The sequence below is a fragment of the Lutra lutra genome, chromosome 5 (genome assembly GCF_902655055.1).
Source record: "Lutra lutra chromosome 5, mLutLut1.2, whole genome shotgun sequence".
NCBI classification, from domain to species: Eukaryota; Metazoa; Chordata; class Mammalia; order Carnivora; family Mustelidae; genus Lutra; species Lutra lutra.
The window spans coordinates 72,749,760-72,776,135 of NC_062282.1; the positions used below are offsets into that span (position 1 = coordinate 72,749,760).

Below are 26,376 nucleotides of genomic sequence, written 5' to 3' on the forward strand. Positions count from 1 at the left end.
AAATATTCAGCCGAGGGGCGCCTGGGTGGCTCAGTGGGTTAAAGCCTCTGCCTTTGGCTCAGGTCATGATCCCAGGGTCCTGGGATCGAGCCGCACATCGGGGTCTCTGCTTTGCAGGGAGCCTGATTCCTCCTCTCTCTCTCTCTCTCTGCCTGTCTCTCTGCCTACTTGTGATCTCTGTCTGTCAAATAAATAAATAAAATCTTTAAAAAAAAAAATTCAGCCGAGTTAAAGAAGCCAGACAGGCAAGAGGACACAGTGTGTGATTATGCTCAGAAGGGGTGGGAGAATAGACAACACGTATCTATGAGATCAGATTAGTAATTTCCCCGGTGGGCAGGGCGACAGACACAGGGTGGACTCTGGAGGGTGGGTCCAGGACCTGGAGGCGCTCGGTCATGACTAGGGTAGGAGCTTTACTGGGGTGAGGCATGTGTGAAAACAGCCTGAATTTAGTCCTTTATTAACAGTATTGATTCTTAGAGATTTCGAGCACATTTCAAATAACCAGCACCCTGCTCTGTCCTGTTTGGCTTTTTCCAGCATTTCTTTACTGGTCTTTGTCTTGATTAAAAGTCTTCTCTGGGACTCATTCTCTTTCTGCTCCTCTGCTGACTGTGGCCTCAGTGTCCCTCCTAGGAGCACTCCTAAACAACTAGAGAGAGCAGGACAGGTGTACAGGCTCTCTCCCTGACCCTCCCGGCCACTGGGTCTTAGATTCAAAACTGCCTCCGACAGATGGAGAGCTAGGCACCTAGAGCTCCAGCCAGAGCCCTGTGCTTTCTAGATCCCAGGAGGCAGGTGCCAAGATCAGATTTCCCACAGGGCTTGCAGGAAGCAACCAGTCCCTTCAATTGATGGAGGCTCAGGACTCCTCTCTTCTACCGTGTCCAAGGGCTTAGGGGGCACCACACACTCTCCCCCTCCTCTTTATCCCTGATCATTTACCCATATCATACCTTCCAAGTGAAATGGTCTCTTAACTCCTTTTTCAAAACAGGAAGGAGAACTTTGGGTGATTTCCCCACTATGAGCACCTAGCTATTCCCTGACCTTTTAAAACTGGTCTTATGGTGAGAAAGAAAGAACCATTGTTTAATTCAAAGCTGGCTCCAGGACCTGACCTTAATGCATGGAAATGGGTTTTGGTCCAGTGATCATTTCGCAGAATCTAAATCTGAAAATATTCTCACTTCTGATTTCAAGTTAAAAAGCATAAACATTACTATTAGTGTTTCTTAGAGTTTGTTTTTTCAGGCAATAAAAACTTTTTGCAATAAACCAGCTTTCATTCTTTGTGAACAATCTTTAAGCTCACTAAGTTTGATAGGTTGGAAAAGGAAACTAGACAAGGCAATAAAATCCCAATAGGAAAGTCCCCGATGATGTGATTACAGCTTGAGGGAAATAAGAGATGACACATTTAAAAGTAAACTTCTCTTTACATCATCCAATTATGCTCAGTAAAAATAAAAAGAAGCTCAAAGAAGAGGACATGTTTTCCAAATCTGCTCTAATTTCAGCCAGTTAAGAGCAGCAATGCATTTACCCTTCAAACATAATAAATAAAGTTCCCGAGTAATTGAAAAGACTCTCCATCTCTTCTGAGATGGCATGTCCCATTGTCTGTCATGCTTCCCAATTATCACCGTGAGTAATATTCCCTAACCAGGAAATTTAATTGCCATCTTACCTTGTGTAGCATTTTTTTTTTCCTAAAGCAAAATTTGGGGAATTAAATCTTTGAGAATAAAACTGTTCAATCACAATAACACAATTGTGTATTAACTTTTTTCTCTCCTTGGAGTTTATAAACCTCAAAATTCTGCTCCGAGCAAGAAACCAATTTTAGAAATGAGTTAAATGACTCAGAGTAAGAAGAACATCAGATTAACTTTTTCTGCGCCCTTCCAACCGAGACCGAGTCTGAAACAAAACTCCTGACCTCTTCTTGCTCTAATAAATTTTCCAAGGAGGGGTTCGGATTCCAGCCGTGCAGTGCTGGCTTCCTTCCAGGACTTTCTAATAACTAGATGAAAACCATTATGTCTAGATGAAAATCATGCTGGGAATGGGAGCCCCTTACCTCCGACCCATTATCTGTCACCTGAGATTTTATGGTTGATTACAGTAATTCTTGCTATTTATTTACGACCCTAATGGAGAAGCATCCTCTTTTCTGTCCTCTGCTATTCCTTTCTACAACAGCAGCCAGCTCTCCCAGTGAGTCCTTTGCTCCTGCTTGAGTTCAAATACTTTCTCTCTCTTCCAGCAGCCGTTTTCTGTCTCTATGAGTCTCACTTCACTGTTTCTCTGCCCAGCAAACTACATGGTGCCCCAGAGCCTCAGGTCTACTCACATTGGCCAAATCTCATAGGTGTCTCCTGTGGGGTTCCCTGCTTTTGCTCTTAAATGACCTCCTTCACCACAAAAAAGGTTTCTGCAATTTCTGAGCCTTGGAGTGTGTACCCAGATAGACATGAGGTTGAGCTAAGATAGCAAGTGGTTGAGCTAAGTTTTTTCCTCAAAGACAGTAGTTACAGGTTGGGCGGAACTGTCTCCTAGTGGTTGTCCTGGAAATTACTGGAGTATTTTGGGCTTTCATGGTGCCTGGGGGTGTGGTGGGCAAGGTGAAGGTTGCTGTGGGTACTGGACAGGCAGGTGGACAAGGACCAGGGATGCCCGATGTTCTGCACTGCAGAGGATAGTGGTTTTTTTTGTTTGTTTGTTTGTTTGTTTTTTACAACGATGAATTGTCATATGTCTCCTTTTTGGGAAAGTGTCTCATTAGATATTCATGTAGGTAAAAACTTATTATTTAAGCCTAAACTTAACTCTGATTATACACAAATGCAAAGTACCTTGTGCATGGTTTTCACAGGCTTGGGATTTTCCTGGATACCACTTCTGTGAAAACCAAGGAAAAAATATATACTGCTTTGTTCAGAACTTCATCAAAAGCTGTTCGCTGTGTGGTGCCTGGGTGGCTCAGTTGGTTAAGCCTCTGACTCTTGGTCTCGGCTCAGGTCTCTATCTCAGGGCTGTGGGTTCAGCCCCATGCTGGGCATGGAGCCTACTTGAAAAAAAAAAAAAAAAGGCTGTTTGCTGTGATGTCATTGCCAATGACAAGTCGCTGGTTCAGTACACCTGTATCAGGTGCATTTGATAGGGTTGCTTTCAAGCCAACATCTGGCTACCTCATTATGAATTCTGTTGTGGTCTTGCATGAGCACCCCCATATTGAAATACACAGCATTTTACAACCAATTACTTTCTTTGTATTTCTCATTTATATTTCAATTAGGGCATCCTACTTTGAAATTATATGTGTAAGTGGATGGTATTATCTATAATTTCCATTTCAGGGCAATAAAGGGAGTATTACAAATAATCTGCTATAAAAAGTGGGCACTGGATCTGAAAGAGTTGAGAACAGCGCACGGGGAAGCCTTTGTTTGTTCATTTGCTTGTGTATTTGTTTGCTGGTCCTTACTCACCCAGCACACACTGCCTGAAAGCCTTCTAGGTGGGGACGAGGTGCTCATGAGGCATTCAGGGTTGCTCTGATGGGCCCAGACGCTGGAGCCTCTGGGCTGGTTGTGTGCTTGTGTGTGATGGAAGGACAACCCTCTCCCACCAAACTGAAACGGGCTGCCCCTCAACTGTGGGACAAAGGATGGGGTGGGGGCAGGGGACTGTCCGTGGGAGGCGGGCCCGGGGGCTGGCAGCCTGCTCTGGGACCTCCTTCATGTGCTCTCCCATCTTGATACTTGCACCTGCTTCCTTATCTCCCTATTTCTAGTTACTTTATATTGTAAAGGCCTTATCCCCTGCTTTTAACTTTACCACCTTGTAGTACTAGCTCCACTTTTAATGCCTACTTTTGATATAGGGTGGGGAGTATTCTGGGAAACCTCCGACCTCCAGCCCTAGTCCTGCTTCTTGGGGCCTCTAAGGCAGTAGGGGTGATGACCACAGCCCCCCTCCATCCTTGCTGTCCCCCAGTAACTTTGGAAACCCTCACTATAGGTGCTTTCCTGCTTCTTCCTGCTGCTAACCACGTACCCCCCTAAGGGGAGTCTCTGCTAGCACCACAGCCAGCAGCAGGGACAATCCCAGTTCTCTCTTCCTACGGCCACCCACCACTCAAGCCTTTAATATATTCCCTGCCTGCTCAACTCGCCTCCCTTCTGCTTTTAAAGCAATAGCATTTGGCCTCCACGTAAGAGGCAAGGCAAGGCGGTTTGTGGAACCACAGCCGAGGATGACAGCATCTGAGTGGGAGGCCCTGGACCACAGGCATGAGCTCCCACTCAGTAGCTGGACCCCCCTGCAATTTTACAAGCCAAGGTGGCCTAAAACAAGGGCCGCCCACCCCCTGCTCTACACCCACCCTTCCATCTACGTTAACAACCATGTGCTGGCTTTTCACCCCACACTGAGCTGACCCCCGTTTCCTTGGGGCGGGGTTAATTCAGAGCCAGTGGTACAGAGGATGGTAAAGAACACTCACCACCGGACACTCACTCCTGCGCCCTCCTGCTGATTGTAGTCCACCTCCGGGCCTTACATGGGCTGCTGGGAACAGAGCTTTAACCTCTTCTACCTGAGCAGGGCAGCCAGGCCAAGGCCATACACACCCTGTGCCTGCATCAGCAGACAGAGGGACAGCTCAGGAACTGGAACCACATGTGCTTGTGGGGTGGAAGACTCCAGCACTGCCCTGTGGGTACCTGGTCAGAGTACGTCTTGATTGAGCTAGGCTCTATCCTGAGAGTTCAAGTCCCCATACTGCTGTGATGCTCTAATGCTGGTTCCTAGTGGATGGGTGGGTGTCCAGTGCTGGTCACTAGTGAAGTCCACTGTCACAAGGCCTGTGACCCCAGAGGGAACAGCACAAGTACTCCGAGCGGACAGGAAACCTGTGGGTCCAGGAGGTGGTGGGGCCACGAAGGGAAGACTCTGCGGGGGTTGCTGGTGCTGGGGGCCTCCAGCTCCCGCTGAGTCCTGCTTTAAGGTCCTGTAACTGAGACTCCCTGGCCCCCTGGCAGGACACATGCCTTCTGATGCACATTGGCCAACAGCATTTGGGAAATTGTACAGTTTTGAGAAAGGCATTAAAATGAGTCCTGAAGGAGATGGGGCCTTTTTTTTAACCACTTAATTGAATCTGTGGCAGTAAATCTTTTAGTCTTCTCTTAGCATTTACAATTTCAATTTAGTCCATGGATTTTTGTGCTCAACTCTCAGTGAAAATGAGCATTTGTGCCAAAAAGCTTTTAATCAACCATTCTCAAACTGTCAGCCCCCCTTTTCGCCAAAGCCCAATGGAATCTTTGCACCTATAGTTTTAAAAATATATCCTGTGTACCCGGTCTCTCCTTTTAGTTTCTAGCATCCTTTATCATGGTCTAATCAGAGTCATTTTTGATGTTCATCCTCTCTTCATCTTCTCAGATTTCTTTATAAGGTGAGCCTTCTACTTTGGTCTGGCTTCACTGGTCTTATTAAGATTCTCCATGGCCACTGCCTCCAGGATGAAGATATGCTTCCATGCAAAGTCCTCACAAAGCCCTCTGTTTTAGCACACGGAAGGTTAATTGCCCGGTCTTTAATTAAGACGGTCATTTTTCTTTCACGTTGTTTGTGGAACTCCATAATAAATGAAGCCATAAACCTGTCCTCTTTTTATGAGGAGTCTGAGTTTTGAGTGTTCTTGCTTACTCTTTTTTCAAAGGCCGGCCATGGCTAAAGCTAATTTCAAAAAGAATCCTTCATGGAAAAAAAAAAAGAACTTTAGGGATTTTAAAGTTTTTTTTTTTTAATTTGACAGAGATCACAAGTAGGCAGAGAAGCAGGCAGAGAGAGAGGAGGAAGCAGGCTCCCTGCTGAGCAGAGATCCCAGGACCCTGGGATCATGACCTGAGCTGAAGGCAGAGGTTTTAACCCACTGAGCCACCCAGACGCCCCAACTTTAGGGATTTTAGTGGCAAGTATTTTACTTAGCATGTTTTAGGGAAAGGTGCTTTGTAATACTTTTGTGACAAAGCAGAGAAGGTCTTCAGCTAAACCACTGGCCTGGTGGGACCCCCAAGACAGGTCCTCCCTCCCTGGGGGTGGGACAGGTACCAGCCTCCCTCTGGGCCTCCCAGCTCATCTCCAGACATTGCTGTCATGTGAATGGCCACCAGGGGGCAACATGCCCCCCCTACTGATTTGCTAACACGCACCCTGCTGCCCTGACCCCCAGGATAGATCAGTGATGTTCTCCCATCGATTTCTCCCTGGTGCTCCGATTTCCGATGAGCCTAATCAGCTGTGCAGTCTTCAGCCCTTGCTCCTTGATTTGTCAGGAGGATGAGTTATCTGAGCGGACCCTCTCTGTGGTTTGTAGGTTGGAGGACTCAGCACTACTGCTGTGACCTTTTCAATATTCTGTTATTAAATGGGCTAGCCATTTTGACTTCCTCCTGAACAAAGTGTCTTCTACATGTGCTGAAGAGGGAGAATGGCCAGTTAATCAGAACGCCCAATGCTGAAAAGGTCGAACCAGGGCTGTGGGTATTAACATTCACCATCTGTATTAGCATCCTACAGCCTGCAAAGCTCGTAACCTGCACAGTCCCATGTGACCAGATATGTGGATGATGTTTAGCCCTTGGATCCTCTCCTATCCTAGCACAAAGGGACTGCTCCTCCTACTCTTACTCCAATTCCATGGGCAACCCAGACTCTCTACCATGGTCTACAAGGCCTCATCCATCTGGGTTCCTGGTATCTTCCCCATCTTTCTCTCCTCTCCCCTTTGCTTCACTTCCCATGTGCCCTTTCTGTCCTGGAGTATGCAAAGCTCCCTCCAGTCTCAGGACCTCTGCACATGCTGAGTCTTGGCTTGGATCTCTCTTTCCCCAGATTTTTGCATGACTGCCTCCTTCTCAACATTTAGCTCTTAACTCAATGTCATCTTTTCACGGAGGCCTTCCCAGGATATCCTAGCCATGAAACTCCTCATGGAGACACTGCCCTGTGTTAAGAGTCTTTATCATCTACTATGTTTGTCTGTTCATGTGTGTATTCTCTGTCTCACCCTACTCGAATATAAGCAACACAAGGGCAAGACACTGTCTCTCATGGTCACCACTGCACCCCCAGTTCTTGGCACAGTCACAGGTATACAGCAGATCCTTAATAAATGCTCATTGACTGTTATGGACTGAATGGTTGTGACCCCCTCAAATTCAGGTTGAAATCCTAACACCAGTGTGATAGAATTTGGAGGTAAGCCTTTAGGCGATAATTAGGTCATGAAAGTAGAGTCCTCATGAATGGAACTTGTATCCTTATAAGAAGAGACACAAAAACTTGCTTCCTCTCTCTGTTTTTCACCATTTGAGGATACAATGAGAAGATGGCCATCTGTAAACCAAGAACATGCCCTCCCCAGACAGGATCTGCTGGCACTTTGACCTTGGACTTCTTAGCTTTTAGAACCATGAGAAATACATACTGTTTAAGCCACCTATCTCTGCCAATTGTTAGAGCTGCCTGATCTAAAACAGAATGGCAGTAACAGCGCACTTCATTAAAAAATAATCCCATCATTCAGATTCCTCACTGGTCACTGAAAAATATTTCCTGCCTGCTTTCCCAAGCTCCTTTCCTCACCCCTTCTTGGGAAGTCCCACAGCCATACTTTTGTGACACAGAGGCCCTGTGAATCCCTGAGTCCAGAATTTAACTCACTGTAGTTACTGATTCAGAGTAACAGTAAGCAATTCATCTGAAATAGAAGTTTCTTATACATGCACAAGGCAGCAGCAGCAGCATTTATACCAATGAAGCCATTTTCAAGTTCCAAAGTTTGAACTTGGGCCTACTTCACGGACACACTCTAGCTTGACATCTCCCTCCCTCCACTGAAAAATTCCGATGGGTTTGCTTGGCTTAATTTTTTGGTGCAGGGCATTTTCATGCTGTTCAATGATACATTTGAACATTATAATACGTAATGATACGTTGAACATTATAACAGAATGTGGAAGCCAACCAGAGCGAGGGTGACAGGGACTGCTTGGGAATTCACCATCCTCCCCATGCGCCTGTCCTGAGGGTTACTGTTTCTTTAGACAGATTCAGGGGGAGCACAGGCCTTGCTCTTTTCTGGAAGAGATCTGTGCCCAGCTGGCGAGGAACCAGCAGACCTCCCTGCTTGCCTGCTTAAGGCAGCGCGGGAAGAGCAGATGCGGGAAGAGCAGATCCAGGATTATGCCCTCTGCGGTGAGTGGAGACTTGGTCCAGCATGCGACCAAGTTGGTCCAGAGGTTTGGACGCCAGGTCCAAACCTCTGAGATACGTGTCTACATCCTCACAGGATGCAGTGAGACTGTTTTTTAAACACTACCTAAAAATGTGTGAGGTTGGAAGTGTTGTCTCTGAAACAACGTGGAAGCTCTTGGTCCAGGATGTCTCCCTCAACCCTAGGGTAAACAAAGACACAGCCACACAGCCTGTTTTATTCTTTGAAGTTTTTTCTAGGAATGCCACCAAGGCATTGCAGAAAGGCCTGCACTGTCTTAATTGCACTGTGATCAGACCTGGGTTTGCAGGTGCACTGTGTGGAAGGGCCCAGAGGCCTGGCCTGGGCTTGTCTCTCTGGGCACCTCCCCGACCAGATTTCTGCGGGCGGCTAGCTGACTTTCCCTGCCCAGCTCCCCCTCACAGCGGGATGAAAGACATTACTAAGTGCAAGAAACCCGGATTCCCTGCTACTGTGGGTTTTCTGCAGTGGGCCACACTGGGGCTTTAGAATCTAAGATCAGGAAGAACAGAAAAGGACATGAAAGCTAATGGTTTTAAAGCACCTGCCAGCTCTGATCTGTGGGAGAGAACAAATAGAACACAGTTCCTAACACAGGAGGTATCTGAATGGAAACCTGACCCAGTCTCACGGTGCGTTTGGCAGGCTGGCTGAACTGTGTTCCCTGTACTCTGCTATAGATGCACCTGGGCCCACAGGCAGGATCAAGACCCCAGATCTGAGACCCTGAAGGAGCCAAGAAACCATCTTGCCAGAACCCCTCATTGAGCAGATGGAAACTGCTCCTAGGATGAACCTTGTCCTAGGAGAATCTGGCCTCTGCCCCCGGCTCAGTCGGCGATCTTGAAGCCATGTCGAATGTCCTCCCTAATGGGTGTCTCTGTGGACCTGCAAGCTTTGGGCCACATCAGATAGTCCATGCTAACAAGTGATTTACAGTGTGGCAGGAGAGGGGAGGAGGCACGAGTCAAACCCTCATCAGTCCAACTTCTAAACAGGCTGGAGACAGGGGTCAGCCATGTGGGCAGTCAACCACATCTATGTGACTGAGCACCAGTAAAATCTTGGGATACAAAGGCTCAGGTGAGCGTCCCCAGTGGCAATGCTGCACATGTGTCACCCCACATCCCAGGCAGGAGAAGCAAGTGCCGTGTGCACACCTGCCCAGTACAAGGACACTCAGAAGCTCTGCCGCAGGAATGCTCCTAGACCCTGTCCTGTGAGCCTCCTCCCTCTGGTGACTTTCACCGGCTTCTTTTTGCTGCAATAACCTACCACTGTGTGCATAATGGCTTTCCTGACTCCAGGGAGCCCTGGCAGCAAATGATCAAACATGAGGGTGGTCGTGGAGACTCCTGAATTTGCAGCTGGTATCAGTAGTTTGGGAGGCCTTGAGAACTACCCAGCTCTGTAGAAACTGAGGTCCAGAGAGCCGAAGGAAGAGTCAGGAGAGAGCCAAGCACTCCTGATGTGCAGGTCAGGTCCCCTGCACCGGGAGGGGATGGCATGCACATTAGGGAGCCAGGAAGCAGACACATACCAGAAAGGACCCAGAGGCTGGAGGTCCTACACTCTGGCTCTGTGGGTGGCTCTGCTGGGCCTTGCCATCAGATGGATCTGGACCCTCAAAGCCAATGTCCCAGAGATCCAGTCCTTGTGCCCCAATGATGGTCACACGGTTGGGGCTTGTACCCTGGCCCATCCTCATCATTTTATGTCACTGAGCGAAGATCAGTTGGCAGGCCGGGATTCTTCCTGGGACCAACTGACTTTTCCTGTGGAAGGGGATCTTCTGGCACACAGTGCTCCAGCAAGGGTGTTTTTCTCATGGCAGGAAAAGCAATCCTGAACCACCAGGCCGAATTAGGCTCCATGTGGGGATCTGGCTGAACACAATGGTCCTCCAAGCTCCCCAGGTCTGCCCTTTGCTTGTTCACATTAATCTTATCCTAGTTTCCCAAGCACAGGGTTCTCCTGGCATTTGAGGATTAGCTCCAAGAGAATCACGCCTCTTAATACAACAAGAAGCCAAAAAATGCAAGTTGTTGCATGTGACGGCAGCATCTGGCTAAGGCAGCTAGCACCAGCCCTCCGTCTGCTGGATCCCTAGGGCTTGGTCTCCTGGGGCTCCTCAGTGGGACCTGGCCGAAACCCACAATGAGACATCAAATGCCACTCACAGCAGGGTCATGTGGTGTCCTGGTGGGAAGTGGGTGAATAAAAACAGGCCAACTGCTCATGGCCCAAGAGGCGACAATGATGCCATATGCCACAGTTTGTTCTAAATCACGACCCTGTGAAGTTCGAACACCAAGGCCCAGGGTCCAGCCCAGCCCAGCAATTCCCACCAGCTTGGAGTCCACTTTCTTTCTTTTTTTTCTTTTTAAGATTTTATTTATTTCTTTAGATCACAACTAGGCAGAGAGGCAGGCAGGGAGAGAGAGAGGAGGAAGCAGGCTCCTTGGCTGAGCAGAAAGCCCGATGTGGGGCTCAATCCCAGGACCCTGAGATCATGACCTCAGCCAAAGGCAGAGGCTTGAACCCACTGAGCCACCCAGGTGCCCCAGAGTCCACTTTCTTATTCCCCACAAAAACCTCAGCTCAGGTGAGTCCCACTCCCGCAGGGTAAGGTTTTGGAGACTCCTGTTGGCACAGTGGGCCTGAAATGGCACCGTTAAATGGTACTTGGGCCATGAGATTTCCTGGGTGAGTTCTCAGTCACTGGGTGGCCTGTCTTTAGCAGGACACTGTGAACCCATTAGATGCTCACTCTTCCCCACCCTCACCCCCAGAGAGTTTCAGAGCTGAGGGCAGAGCGTGGTGGTGAGGACAGAGGACACCTACATTTTGAGAGGTGGGAGAGAATGAGGACCTGCTTGTCTGTCTGCTTTGTGGAGCCTGGTCCTGTCTTAACCTAAGTCTGTCCTGCTGGGTTCCAAGCCCACCTCCTCCAGGAAGCTCCCCTGGACCTCCCAGGGCTCACTCTTCCTCCTTTGAGCTCTCACTGTATGTACAGTCAGAGCCGCACAGCCCTCTCTTCATAAGCATCATCTTGAATCATGCCCTATTTAATTTCTGTCTGCCCTGGTGAAACTGAGCATTTCGTGCAGAGGTGGAAACTGGTGGCTGCCCAAAGTTCTCAGCTTGAGGCTGAGAGAATGACGAGATAACTTGGCCAATGCAGCTGTGGTTGGCAGGCTGGGCAGTGGGCAGCCAGACAGGGCCGAAGCTGATGGTCTCAGCCCTGCTGCTTTGCCAAGGACAGCCCCATTACTTGGCATCTGACCCCAGGCCAGTCTCACTGGAATAAATCATCTGAACGATTTAAGGAGCTTATCCCTGGGACAGAGTTTTCATTTTTTGGAACAGTAGCCAGGGGCCTCATAGGAAGCCTGCTGGAGGATGCCCAAATGAAGAGAGGGCTGTCCTAGCCCTGGACAGAGACAGGAGAGGTCTGTGCCCGGGGCAAGCTGGCACGGTCAGTGCTCTACCTGGTCTGGCTTTCCAGGCAGGGCAAGAGAGGACAGGCTGGGGAGAGAGTCCTATGGGCCTAGGAAGCCTGGCCTATAGGGAGCATCAGGGTTTGGACAGTGTGTTGTTTCAACAGCTCCAGATGGGGGAATGTGAAACAAGGCAGTGCTGTGGAAGGTCAGAGAGCCTGGAGGGGGGCTCATGCGGAGTCAGGGAACTAGCAAGGGGCTCCAAGCAAGCTTGGGTCCTCAGAGACAGCAGTGATGGTTCTCAGAATGGGCAGAGGAGAGAATGCCAGAGTTCCAAGGAAGACTCATCTAATACCTAAGTGACTGGGTCCACATGGTGGCAGGGAGGGACAGATGAAGGTGGCTGAGGGGAGGCTAACCCCGTGATAAGAGGCTGCTCGCTCAGCTGACATGGCTGGGTGCAAACTGGGAGCCCAGCATACAGGACACTTCCTTGGGGGAGCCTCAGGCAACACTGGCAAGCTTGACCCTGGGAGGAACAGGCGCAGTGATGAGAGCCTCCTGAGGCCCTCAGAGGACCACCATCCCCAAGCCACCAACATAGGCCAGATCTGGGGGACTTAGTGAGATGAGCCTACAAGCCTGAAGCTCTGCCTCTTCTGGCCAGGTGAGCCCCTGCCTGCCTCTCACGGCCCCCATGAGGTGGCTGTGCTTTTCCTCTACCCTCATAGCAGGTGGCACGCCAGGCATCGAGCACATCTGTCCTCAGAAACCTGCCCATGTTCTCATGGGATTTAAAGCCAGGCCTGCTGAGTGTCCTCAAAGCCCCCATGATCACAAACCTAGCACAAATGAAAAGGGCCTCAGTTCGAGGGAGAGTGTGGGACTCGTGGTGGCAGGCTGAGGCCTGTGTGGGAGGTGAGATGCGGCCCAGGTGTCCTAACGGCAGGGCTGCCATGGTGGGCGCCACCCAATAAGACCCTGGGGACCATGCATTTGAGGAGTTGCCAAACAACACAGAAGGTGGCAGCTGACTGCTGCACAGGAACATCAGGGTAAGACAAAGGAGCGACATCTTCCTCTGTTATCAGACCCCTTTGAAGTGTGATGGGAAAAGATAGTCACACGTGACACCAGGTTTTGTTTTCTCTGGGAGCACAGTTTAAAGGGACTGATCTGGGCTTGAGAAACACGAAGGCCCAACAGCGCCAGTCGGGGCAGATTGCTGGGCTCTGGGCAGGCAGCTGCTCCAGGTGACACGGGCAGCCCCTGTCCTGGTGCAAACCGCCCCCCCACCCTCGCACCCTCTACTCGGGCCTTCCCAGCATTAGGACATTCATTCCCGTCACACAAAGTGTCCCAGTTGTTGGAAGGCTCTCCATTTTATGGTGGAAACTGCTTCCAAGGACTAAGAGCTGAGATTCACAATACTGACCAGCAGGGCATTTGGAATGGGCCTTCTTGCCACCCACCTAAAGGCTCAAGGTCTGCGTGGTGGGGGCCTGACGCCCGGCATCAGGGTTCCAGGTGAAGGCCCATCCCACTTTGAGACAGTTTCCTTGTGTTTCCTACCAGGGAGACAACGCTTCACGCTTGAGGTTCTGGGGACTTATGAGGGAAAATCTACAGTGTTGCTTTTATGGCCCCATGGGAAGAAGTTTCCAGACTGCATGCTGCCCTAGTCTTCCCTGCCAGAGGCCATCTACTTGGCAGAATACCCCTAGACATGACTCGGCCAGGCCTAGCTGCTGCTCAGTGGGGTGTCTCCCACTCCCTTGAGGTTCCTGTGAGGAATGGGTCATTGCTAGGCCCGGTTGCCTTTGGCCAGGGCTTCCAATAACCTCTTCTGGACCCAGCAGGAAGCCAAGACTCCAGGCTTCCATAGAGGGACTTCTAAAGGTGGGAAAAATCCAACGAGGGTAATTACAGAAATTCCACTTTGGAGCTGTTCCAAATAACACTAACAGTGGGAATAATAAACTAGCCAGGAGGAAAATCAGGCATCATAACACGAATGTCACTTACAGTAATGGACAGGGCACTCTCCCCAGACCTCTGGAGGGTTCCAGGAATCTGCATTTCAAATGTGATGTACTATGGGGCAAACTGGGCTTCCAGTGGGGAGAAATGAAGATCCATGACACTGACAAACAGGGCATTATCTTTAATTGTGTTCAGAAGGAGGCTCCTGGTTTCATATTCTCGCCCTGCCCACACTATGGAAACAGTGCGGCTGACCTTCCAGGAAGGGACGCAGGTTATAGAAAGAGCTGCTGGGGCTCTGAAGCCAGTGACTGCCTTGCTGTGTTCACAAGCTCATGTAGGGGCTGCCTGCACCTGAACTTCTGGGCTTTGGGACATTATGGGGATTGGGAGTGTTGGCGCCTGGGGCTAACTCCTCCTTGAAACACCTCTTGAGTGATACTGTGATGTCCACGTTAATGGGGCCGTGAAGGAGGGTCCTGTAATGAGCTGTCTGTAGAATAGAGACCCACTGTGTGAGCACAGGAGAGGGAACCAGGGTGAACCAGTAGTGGCACCAACGAGATTAGGGGTGAGATGGAATATTTTGCTTCTAGGGCCAAGCCAGTTTTCCCAGGAGCAGCTCACTCTGACCTCCCCGCTGTGTCTCCATAGAGAAGTTGCGGTATCTGAGTGGTCTGAGTATGATGCAAAGACAAACACCACAGGGTCTTAACGACTTTGCTCAGGGTGGACCGGTCCCAACACAGGGCGGCCAGGAGTCTGGGAGGCTGGCCCCACGTTGTGTGACCCTGTGGGGGCAGATGGCGCCACTCCCAACCTCTCTGCTTGAGAAGACCTGGTCATGGCCTATGCCATGCCATCCAGGATGGGAACAGTGCCCTTGGTCCCCTGGGGTGGGATACTGAGGCAGGGGGCCAGCCCCTGAGCAGCAGCTGGTCCCCAAACCATCAGCATGAACTCAGGGTATTTCCTAGGCTCCGGGAAGGCGCGCCCACCCTCCCCACTCTCCCAACTGCTGAACACTCAGGCACGCTGGCCTGCACACAAAGGAATTTGGTGTTGAAATTAGAGACAGTTGTGCAAATTTTTCTTATTCTGTCATTAAGGCGATGGTTTATTCACACTCAGTTCTCTTTGGAGGAGGGTCTGTGTAAGTGGTGGAGCTGAAGAGAGGAGGGCGAGGTCTAAACAAGGGGTCCGAGTCCAGGGCATACAGATGCTTCACCAGAGACAACCTCTGAATTGTCATCCTTCCTCTGTATAGGCAGGTTGTGCAGAAGGAAGGGACTTCCAATATTTTCCCTTCTAGATGGAAATAGTGGAAGCACCACCATCCTGCTAGATAGGAACCTTGCCAATCATGTTACTGGTAGAAATCTCAGTGAAAGAGCCTCATGTCAACAACACAGGCCAATGATGGGGCTGGGTGGTGGCATGGGGCCCAACCGTTCAGCTTTGGAAGAAACTTGGGGGCTATGGAAATCCCAAGTTCACAAGCCAACCATCAAAGAATGAATAGGGTAAGTTGCACAAGGGAACAGACACATAACCTAACCAAGCACATGATTTTGGAAATGCTTCTGTGAAGCAGAACTCTGAGGCTGTTTCAATTTCAGCACCTCCACCTCTCCTGATAGAATTCTCTCCTGACTCAACTTGCCATGACCTCCTGTGTACCCACTCTCTGCCCTGCCAGGGGTACAAGCCCCTTTCCCAAGAAAGTGATGTTTGGCTTACTGTTTAGTGAAGAGACCAGTTTATAAAGTACTGTTCTGGGGGGTGGGTAGTGTGTGCATATGCACATATACACAAAGGAAAAGCTGTAAAGTTATATCCCAAAATATATGATTCTCTCTTACAGTAAATAAATTTTATTTTTCTCTTTTCTGCTTTTCTTTATTTCTTGAATTTTCTGCAAATAATACATAATACCTTTGTAATCAGAAAAACAACAGTAAAAGGAAAGCAATAATTGTTAGTTAAAAAAAACAAAAACAAAACAAAAAAAACCCAAGAAATGAGAAACTCCAATCAGGGTTTCCTGCCTTGATTTTAATAGCAAAGCCTCATGCTATTTCCTCATTGTCAGAAAATAGTTGGAATATTGCTAGAAGCATGAAAGGAAACTGGTTAATATAGAGTGGTGGAAAAACTTCCATGTAGGTGCTCCTTTGGGTCAAAAATGTACCTTCTCCTATTCTTGCCCCTGTTGGGTAGTGGACCCATAAGAAACAGCTGCCCCAAATATCTGGCTGTCCAGAAATCTGGCTTTATGTCTTGTCTGGTTAGTAGATTCTAAGCTTAATGGCTTTCTCTCTCTTTAACACAATGTAAAGTGGGATCAACCCTGGGAAGAAAGGAGTAGAGACAGTAGTAAGCGTTAACAAGTTTCTGAGCAATCCAGGGCCTGTGGGACACACATACTGCTTGTATCAGTGATACTCAGACCTAAACAAGTGGAGAGAGCCCCTGTGGGGCCCTGAGAAGATACAGTTTTGTAAAGATACCAGTTCACCCCAAACTAACCCCAAAATTCAAGGCAATGCAAATGCAATTTTCAACAGTGTGTGTCCATGCATGCTTGCGGGCATGCACCCAAGTGTGCACACCCTAGAGAAGCTGATTCTACAATTTATAGATACATGCAAAGAGCCAAGGACAGCCAAAGTACTCTCCAAGAGGAAGAAGAAGGGCTTTCCCTCTGAGATATCAAAACTTATTAAAAAGCTCAAGTAGTGGAGTACTGGTATAGGAATAGCTCAGATGAACATAAGAAAGCATTACACAATAGTCCCCTGAGAATAGGAGAATTCACTATAGGACATAGATGTTATTGTATATCCCTGGGGGAATAGATAAACCCTTTAACAAATGATGCTAGGACAAGTTGGGATCCATTAAAAAAAAAAAAAAAAGGCTTGTGCTTTATACCACTCACCAAAAAATTACTTCTGGGTAAACTAAAGGAAATGAACAGATTCCACTTCTGTAACGATGGCATAAGGAGCTCTGTAGACATGCTTCCCAGGGAAACCACCATAACTGGTAAAATGATTAACACACCCAAACATCAAGCATTTAGAATGCCTGGAAAGTGTCCTAAATGCATCCAACACATGAAGAAACTTTCTTTCTTTCTTTCTTTTTCAAGAATATCTACTAAATCTCAGTAAGAATACTGAGAATTTTACTTGAGCCATGAGTTCATGTTGTATGGGTACATTCCAAGCAAGGGCAGCTAAAGAATGAGGGGGTCTCTGCATATATTCAGTGCCTACTCATAACATGGAAGCTCTACTGCTCGTAAGGCAGGGCAAAGATACTGGGACCTCAAATACCCTCGTTCAGCTTACTCACAGGACAGAGATCTCAGTCTGGGAGAGGCAAGCTGAGAAGATCAGAGGCTGCTATCCTTACCTAGTACTCTACTCATAAACCAGTGGTGTCACTCTAAGACAAGTGGGCCACTGTCCCTGCCCCAGGCTCTGGAGCAGTGGTTCAGAAATTCTGTGCAAGGGAGAGGTAGGCCATAAATATAGAGAGCTCTGACTGAGAGGAACTGAATTTATTTGGAACAGAATATGGAAGTTCAAGCCTGCCTGAGGGTGCTCTTGTAACAATGGAGATTTTTGTGATAAATGATTAAAGGAGGCTCAGAGTTATATGAAGACAACAAGCTAGATGACAGGCCATCTAGTTTAACAAAGAAGAAAAAAAAAAACTAAAAATGAACACAGCCTCAGAGAAATATGGAACACCACTAAACACATCAATATATGTATAATGGGAGTACCTAGAAGCAAGAGACAGAGAAGGAATAGAAACAAGACTTAAAAGGACTAATGACTGTAAACTTCCCAAACTGGATGAAAAACATCAATCGATACATCCAAGAAACTCAACCAACTTCAAATGGGATAAACACAAAGAGATCCACATTCAGATACACCATAGTAAAAATGTTTAAAGACAAAGAGAAAAATCTAGAAAGAACCAAGAAAAAATAACTCATCAGTCACAATGAACCCTCACTATGATTAACAGCTGACTTCTCATCAGAAGCAACGGATGCTTCTGATGAGAAGTGGCGTGACATATTCAAAGTGCTAAAAGAAAAAAGAAATTGTCAACAAAGAATGTTAAACCCAGGAAAACTATTTTTCAAAGATGGAGGGAAAATAAGGATATTTCCAGCCAAACAAAAAGTGAGATAAGTTGTTGCTAGCAAACCCACCTTACAACATGTACTAAAGGAAGCTCTTCAGGGTGAAAGCAAGTGACCCTAAATGGTAATTTGAATACAATAAAAAACAAAGAGCAATGGTGAAAGTAATCATGTAATCATACAACACAGTATAAATGTATATTTCTTCTCCTTTCTTGTGTTAGCTGGTTTAAAAATCAATCATATGAAACAATATGTATATAATTATATTGTTAGGCCTATGACATATAGAAATGTAATATATTTGACAATAATAGCACAGGGAAGAAGGTGGGTGGGTACAAAATGTATTGGAATAAGAAAAGAATACCAAATGGTAACTTGAATCCACAGAAACAATGAAGAGAACTAGAAATGAGAAATAAAAAGTTTTATATAATAAATTCTTTAAATACATACTTGCTCTCCTTTTCTCTTGTCTCAGTTTGTTTTTTTAATTTATTTTAAAAAGGATTTTATTTATTTATTTGAGAGAGAGAGAGAGAGGATGATCAGGGGAAGAGTCAGGAGGAAGGGAGAAGCAGATTCTTTGCTGAGCAGGGAGCATGACATGGGGCTCCATCCCAGGACCCTGCGATCATGACCTGAGCCAAAGACAGGTACTTAACCGAATAAGCCACTCTGGCACCCCTGTTTATTTGTTTATTTATTTTTGAGAAAGAGAGAGAGAGTGAGCAAGCAAGAGGGGAGGGGCAGAGGGAGAAGGATAATCTTAAACATGCTCCAGGCCCAGTGCAGAGACTAATGTGGGGCTTGACCTTACAATGCTGAGATCATGATCTGAGCCAAAATCAAGAGTCAGATGCTTAACCAACTGAGCCACCCAAGAACTCCAAGATAGTGACGTCATAATATGTATAAAAATAATAGTGGAAAATGCAGAAGGGGAAATAGAGGTACATAGGAATACTGTTTCTGTATCTTACTGGAATTTAACATGAGCCTGAAGTATCTTCAGATAAATTATGATATATAAAATTAGCCCTACAGCAAACACTAAGAAAATAACTACAGAGAAATAGTAACATTTCCTTAAAGAACTTAAGATATTATACTAGTATATTCACTTAATGCAAAAGAAAGCAGTAAAGGAGGAAAAGAGGTAGAAAATGATGTAAGACATACAGAAAACAAAGTAAAACATCAGATGCAAACACAACTACATCAATGATAATATTAGATGTAATGGATTAAGCAATCCAATCAAAGGCAGAGATTGTTAGATAGAACATGTTAAAAAAAAGATTCAAATATATGCTAACTATTGGTGACATACTTGAGAATTAAAGATATAAATAAGTTGAAAGAAAAAAGAAACTATAAAAGAAACTATACCAGGGAAAAAAAAACCATAAAAAAGCCACAGGACTACATTAATATCAGACAAAATAAACTTTAAAACAAGATGTAAAGAGGAAAACAAGAGGTAAAGAGGCAAATTTTGTAATGATAAAAGGATCAAGTCATTTAGAAGATTTAAGGGTTATAAACATATGCAACTAATGATAGAGCCTCAAAATACAAGAAGCAAAACCTCACAGAATTGAAGGGAGAATTCAACAATAACAGCTGACAGCTTCAATACCCACGTTTAGTATGGAAAGAACCATGAGGCAAAAGACACATGAAGAAACAGAACACTTGTACAATACTGGAAACCAATTCGACCCAGTAGCGCTCTATAAAACATTCCATCTCAAAACAGCAGAATACATATTTTCTAAAGTGTATATGGACATTCTAGGATAGACCATGTGCTAGACCATCAAAAAGGCTTGATAAATTTAAAAGGACTAAAATAACATATGTTGTCCTACCACGAAAGAATGAAATTAGAAATCAGTATAAAAAATAAAATTTGAGAAATTCAGATATATAAAAATTAAGTAACACACTTCTAAATAACCAATAGGTCACAGAAGAAATCACAAGGGAAATTAGAAAATACTTTGAGATGAATGAAAATGAAGACACAATGTAACAAACCTTATGGGAGGCAGATAATGGAATGCTTACAGGGAATGACTTTATAGCTGTAAAAGCCAACATTAATAGAGAAACAAACGTGAAATTAATAACCTAACCTACCACAACACACTGGACAAAGAAGAGTAAGCTAAACATAAAGCAAGAAGTGGAGGAAAACAGTCAAGATGAGAGTAGAAATCAGTGGAAAGGAGAATGGAAAAATAGAAAAATCAACAAAACCAAAAGTTGTTTCCTAAAAAACAGTCAAAAGAACTGACAAAATGTTTAGCTAGACTGGTAAGGACAATACAGAGGGTTCAAATTACGAAAAACAGGAATAAAAGAGGGGATATTTGTACTGACTCTGTAAAATAAAAAGGATAATAAGGTAATAATATGAACTTTGTATGCCAACAAATTGGATAATTTTGATGAATTGGATATGTTTGTAGAAAATCACAAATTATGGAAACTGACTTAAGTGAAAGAAAATAAATGAAAGAAAAAAAACCTATGTAAGATATTTAATTAATTATTTAAAAAATTCCTACAAAGCCATGCACAGGACCATGTGGATTCACTGATAAGGTCCACCAACATTTAAGAATGAATATCAGTTCTTTGTAAGTTCATCCATATACCATAAAAAAGACGGAAACACTTTCCAACTCATTCTGTGAGACCAGTATCATCACCCTGACACCCAAACTAGATATCATAAGGAAATAAAATTGCTGATCAGTATCTCTTATAATTATACATACAAAAAAATCTTCAAAAAGTATTAATAGATCAAATCCAGCAACATACGAGGATTATACACAATGACCATATACATACCAAGGAATTTAACAGTGGTTTAGCATATGAAAACCAATTAATGTAATATACCATACCAGTAGAAAAAAAGAACAAAACCACATAATCATCTCAATAGTTGAAGGAAAAGTATTTGATAAAATTTAGCACTCCTTTTTGATAAAAACACAAAACAAAGTAGGAATAGAAGGGAACTTCTCAACCTGGTAAAGGACATCTATAGAAAACTCACAGCTAACATCATACTTAATGATGGAAGACTGAAGTCTTTCCCCTGAGATCAGGAACGAGACAAGGATGTCTGCTTTCATCACCATTCTGGAGGTTCTGGCCAGGGCAGTTAGGTAAGCAAATGAAATAAAAGGCATCCAGATTAGAAAGAAACAAGTAAAACTCACTCTATTTACACTGGCATTAGCTTGATATAGTTAATCCTAAACTATCCAATGCAAAAGCCTATGTTAGAACTAATAAATGAGTTTGGCAAGGTTGTAGGGTACAAGTTCAATATATAAAATTTAATTGTTTTTCTATACATTGGCAATAAGCATCCTGAAAATGGAAATATGAAAATAATTCCATTTACAACAGGTCCTATATAGACAAAATATTTAGGGATGACTTTAACCAAAGAAGTGTAAAATTTATACTCCCAAAACTACAAAAAAATGATGAAAGAAATGAAAGAAGTCTAAAATAAATGGAAGGTCATGCCATGGTCATAAATTGGAACACTTAATACTGTTAAGATGGTAACACTTCTCAGAGGGATCTATTTATGCAATACTTCTCAGAATCTCGCCCAGCTTCTTTGCAGAAATTAACAAGCTGATCCAACAATTTACATGGAAATGTAAAGCACACAGAATAGCTGAAACAGGGCTGCAAAAGAACCACAAAGATGGAGGACTCACATTTCCTGAATTCAAAACGTACTACAATGCTACAGTAATCAAGAAACTGTGGTAACAGCATATGGATAGACATAGAAATCAATAGAATAGAATTGAGAGTCTAGCAATAAACCTTTGCAAGTATGGTTAATTCATTTTCAACACATGTGCCAAAGCAATTCAAAGGGGAAGAGCAGTCTTTAAAATAAATGGTACTAGGACAAGTGGACATGCACATGTAATAAATGGACCCCTATGTCACAACATATGCAAAAATTAAGTCATGATGATTTAAATGAATGTAATATCTAAATGTAAATGCTAAAACTCTAAGATTCTTAGAAAAAAAATCGGAGCAATCTTCATGACCTTGGGTTTGACAACACCTTCTTAAATGTGACACCAAAGACACAAGTGAGGAGCGAAAAAGCAGATACACTGTACTTCACAAACATATTCTTCCATATTTTTCCATCAAAATTAAGACTTTTGTGCTTCAAAGGATAGCATAAAGTGAAAAAGCGAACCCACAGAATGGAAAAAAAATTTTGCAAGTGTATATATGATAAGAAGTTTTCAGAATATATACTGAGCTCTTACAACTCAATAAGAAAAAGACAAATTGTCCAATTAAAAAATGGATAAAGGTGACGAATACACAGTTCTCCAAGGAAGACATACAAATGACCAGTAATCACACAAAAAAGGTGCTTACTCAATATCGTTATCCACCAAGGAAATGCAAATCAAAACCACATGAGATACCACTTCACATCTGCTTGGATGACTAATTAAAAAGACAGATAATAGTCCATCTACAGACGAATGGATAAAGAAGATGTGGTATATATACACAATGGAATACTATGCAGCCATCAAAAGAAATGAAATCTTGCCATTTGCGACGACGTGGATGGAACTAGAGGGTATCATGCTTAGCGAAATAAGTCAATCGGAGAAAGACAACTATCATATGATCTCCCTGATATGAGGGAGAGGAGATGCAACATGGGGGGTTGAGGGGGTAGGAGAAGAGTAAATGAAACAAGATGGGATTGGGAGGGAGACAAACCATAAGTGACTCTTAATCTCACAAAACAAACTGAGGGTTGATGGGGGGAGGGGGTTGGGAGAGGGGGGTGGGGTTATGGATATTGGGGAGGGTATGTACTATGGTGAGTGCTGTGAAGTGTGTAAACCTGGCGATTCGCAGACCTATACCCCTGGGGATAAAAATATATGTTTATAAAGCTGTAAAAAAAAAAAAAGAAAGAAAAAAGAAAGGATGAATACCCAAGTTTTGTAGCAACATGGATGGGACTGGAAGAGATTATGCTGAGTGAAATAAGTCAAGCAGAGAGAGTCAATTATCATATGGTTTCACTTATTTGTGGAGCATAACAAATAGCATGGAGGACAAGGGGAGATGGAGAGAAGGGAGTTGAGGGAAATTGGAAGGGGAGGTGAACCATGAGAGACTATGGACTCTGAAAAACGATCTGAGAATTTTGAAGGGGTGGGGGGTGGGAGGTTGTGGGCACCAGGTGGTGGGTATTGTAGAGGGCACGGATTGCATGGAGCACTGGGTGTGGTGCAAAAATAATGAATACTGTTATGCTGAAAAAATAAAAAATTAAAAAAAAAAAAAGACAGATAATAACAACTGCTGGCAAAGATACGGAGAAACTATAACCCTCACAGGCTGCTGCTGGGAATGTAAAATGGTACAGCCACTGTGGGAAACAGTCTGGCACTTCCTCCAAAAATTTGTTAACATATGACTCAGCAATATTACTCCTACAAAAACACCTAAGAGAAATAATATATATCCACACAAAAACTTGTACACAAATGTTTATAGCAGCAAATTCACAATAGCCTACGTGGAAAGGACCCAAATGTCCATCAACTGATGAATGGATAAAATTTGGTATATCCCTGCAAGAATGTATTTAGAAATAAATGAGGTACTGGTACATGATACAACATGGATGAATCTTGAAAACATGCTAAATGAAAGGAGCCAATCACAGAAGATTGCATATTGTTTGAAATGTCTAGAATAGGCAAATCTATGGGAAGAGAAAGTAAATTAGTGTTTGTCAGAGCTATGGGAAGGGGATGGGGGATAGGCAATGAATGAGGAATTGTCTGTTAATGGGGACAGGGGTGCTGTTTGGAGGGAATGAAGACATTTTAAAATTGTTTCTAGAGCTGGTGGCACAACTCTTTGGATGTACCAAAAACTTTGAATTGTACACTTTAAATGGGTGAACTTAATGGTCTGTGAATTACATATCAGTAAAGCTATTATGTTGAAAAATGTGAAAAGCAACACGGTAAAGTAGAAGATGATGCAGAATAATGTAGGGCTTTGGGAGCAGGGAAGAACTTTTTTTTTTTTTTTTTTTTTTTTACAAAGAAGCAAAATCCATTAGCCATGGGAGAAAAAAAAACTTTTAATTGTGACATAATTGACCTAGAATGTTCTGTAAGCTTAAGGTGTACAACACATTGACTTGATATTTATATATTGCAACACGAAAGAAACATTTGATAAATCCAACTATACAAAAATTAAGAACTTCCATCCTTAAAAAGAAACCAAGAGAGGGTGAAAAGTCAAGTCACCATTGGAAGAATGTGATAAATATAATCAACAAAGAATAAGTATCCAGAATACATAAAGAACTCCTATAAATCAATACAAAAAAGACAAATAATTGAATAGAAAAATGTGCAAAAGACCTGGGCAGATACTTCTGAAGAGAGGAAGGAAATCAAAATAGTTATAAACCAATGAAATAAATTTAGTCTCAGCAAGCAGGAAAATAGCAATTAAAACCACAGTTAGCTACCATATCATACTCAACAGACTAGCACAAATGAAAAATGTTTCGCTGTCACAGGAGTTAGTAATGCGAACTGCAGGAACTCTGATACACTACTGTTTTCTAGGTAAACTGGCCAATAATTTTGGAAAATAGTATGACAATATCGATTAATGCTAAAGCAGCACACTGCCCAGGGACATACCCTAGGGAAACCATTGCACGTGGGCAGCAGAAGACACAGATGAGAGTGATCCCAGCGGCATCACTTGGAACAGCCCCAAACGGGAACAGATTCCTAAGTGGGAATGGATGGTGGCTGTCATCGGTAGGACGGATACATTATGGTGTAGTCACACAAGAGGGTTTTCAGCAACAAAAACCAAGCAGCCGCAGCTATATTCGGTGTGGCTGAGTCTTCCAGATAGGAAGGCAGCAAATCAAAGAAGAATATCTACAAGCGTGTTTCTGTGGGATTTCAAACCGAGGAAAAAGCCAACCATGTTTCAACACATATTTCAGTGAGACAACAATAAAGAAAAGCCAGAAGATGATGATGGTGTCAGTCAGAGAAGACAATGGTCACCTTTGGGAAGTGGGGGGAGGGAGTGTGGGGGCAGGGCAGGAGGGACACAACCTGATTTCTAAAACATGGCTCTTCTCTTAATGGTCATTCTTCTAATTGCATAGATACATCTTGTATCCCCTTCTGCCAGTAAGTCATCTTTTATAATAAACAAAGAAAAAGAATCTGTTCTCAGCAGGAAGCTCCCCTTCCTTGGAATGTGCTTGCAGGTCTGGACGGCATATGGGCATACGACTCAGAGTCTGATCTTGGAGGAAGGGGTGAACCTGTGGGAGTGGTTCCAGCCTGGAAATGCCTTCACGCCACCTGGGCGTACCCTGCGGTAGCTGATGCTGCCACTGGAGTAACAGAGGCAATCCTGGCTCACTAGTGTCTGCTCCATCCCTCTCAGCCTGGCTGTCATCAGCTGCTTTCCATTGTGCTGACCCAGGGGATAACCACACTTGCTTTCATCCAGTCCCTTCCCTGCCCTTTCTCCTACTTCTGAGCAAGTGTTTATTGTCTTCTTTAAATTTTTTTTTCTTAAATTTGAATTCAATTTAGTTAATATATACTAACTATATTGTTAGTTTCAGGGGTAGAATTTAGTGATTGATCAGTTGTATATAAAACCCAGTGCTGGGGCTCCTAGGTGGCCCCGTGGGTTAAGCCTCTGACTTCGGCCCAGGTTATGATCTCAGGGTCCTGAGATCCTCAGCCTACTTCCCTCTCCCCCTGCCCCCACCCTGCCTGCCTCTCTGCCTACTTGTGATCTCGCTCTCCATCGAATAAATAAAATCTTAAAACAAACAAACAAACAACCCAGTGCTGGGGCACCTGGGTGTCTCAGTCAAGGTTAAGGCCCTGCCTTCAGCTTGGGTCATAATCGCAGGGTCCTGGGTTTGAGTCCCGCATCCGGCTCCCTGCTCAGTGAGGAGCCTGCTTCTCCCTCTCCTTCTGCCCCTCCTCCCTACTTGTGCTCTCTCAAATAAAGAAATAAATAAAATCTAAAAAAAAAAAACAAACCCAAAACCAACCCCCCCATCCCATGCTCATTATATCACGTGCTTTCCTTAATGCCCATCATTCAGTTACTCCATAACCCCCGAGTTCCCCTGCAGCAACCCTCAGTTTGTTTCCTAGAGTTAAGAGTCTCTCATGGTTTGCCTTCCTCTCTGTTTTCATCTTATTTTATTTTTCCTTCCCTTCCCCTATGTTCATCTGTTTTGTTTCTTAAATTCCACATATTGTATTCTTACTCCACTGCAGGCCCACAGTAGGGCAGTGAGCAAGGCAGGTTTGGTCCCTACAGTTCACTGAAGGGACGATGCT

The 26,376-nt window shown here is 44.7% G+C and overlaps 1 protein-coding gene across 3 annotated transcripts in view; it reads right to left on the reverse strand.

Moving 5' to 3' along the window:
- The window catches only part of FSTL4 (follistatin like 4), a 717,149-nt gene that overhangs the window by 171,851 nt on the left and 518,922 nt on the right, over positions 1-26,376 (reverse strand). The window lies entirely within an intron of this gene.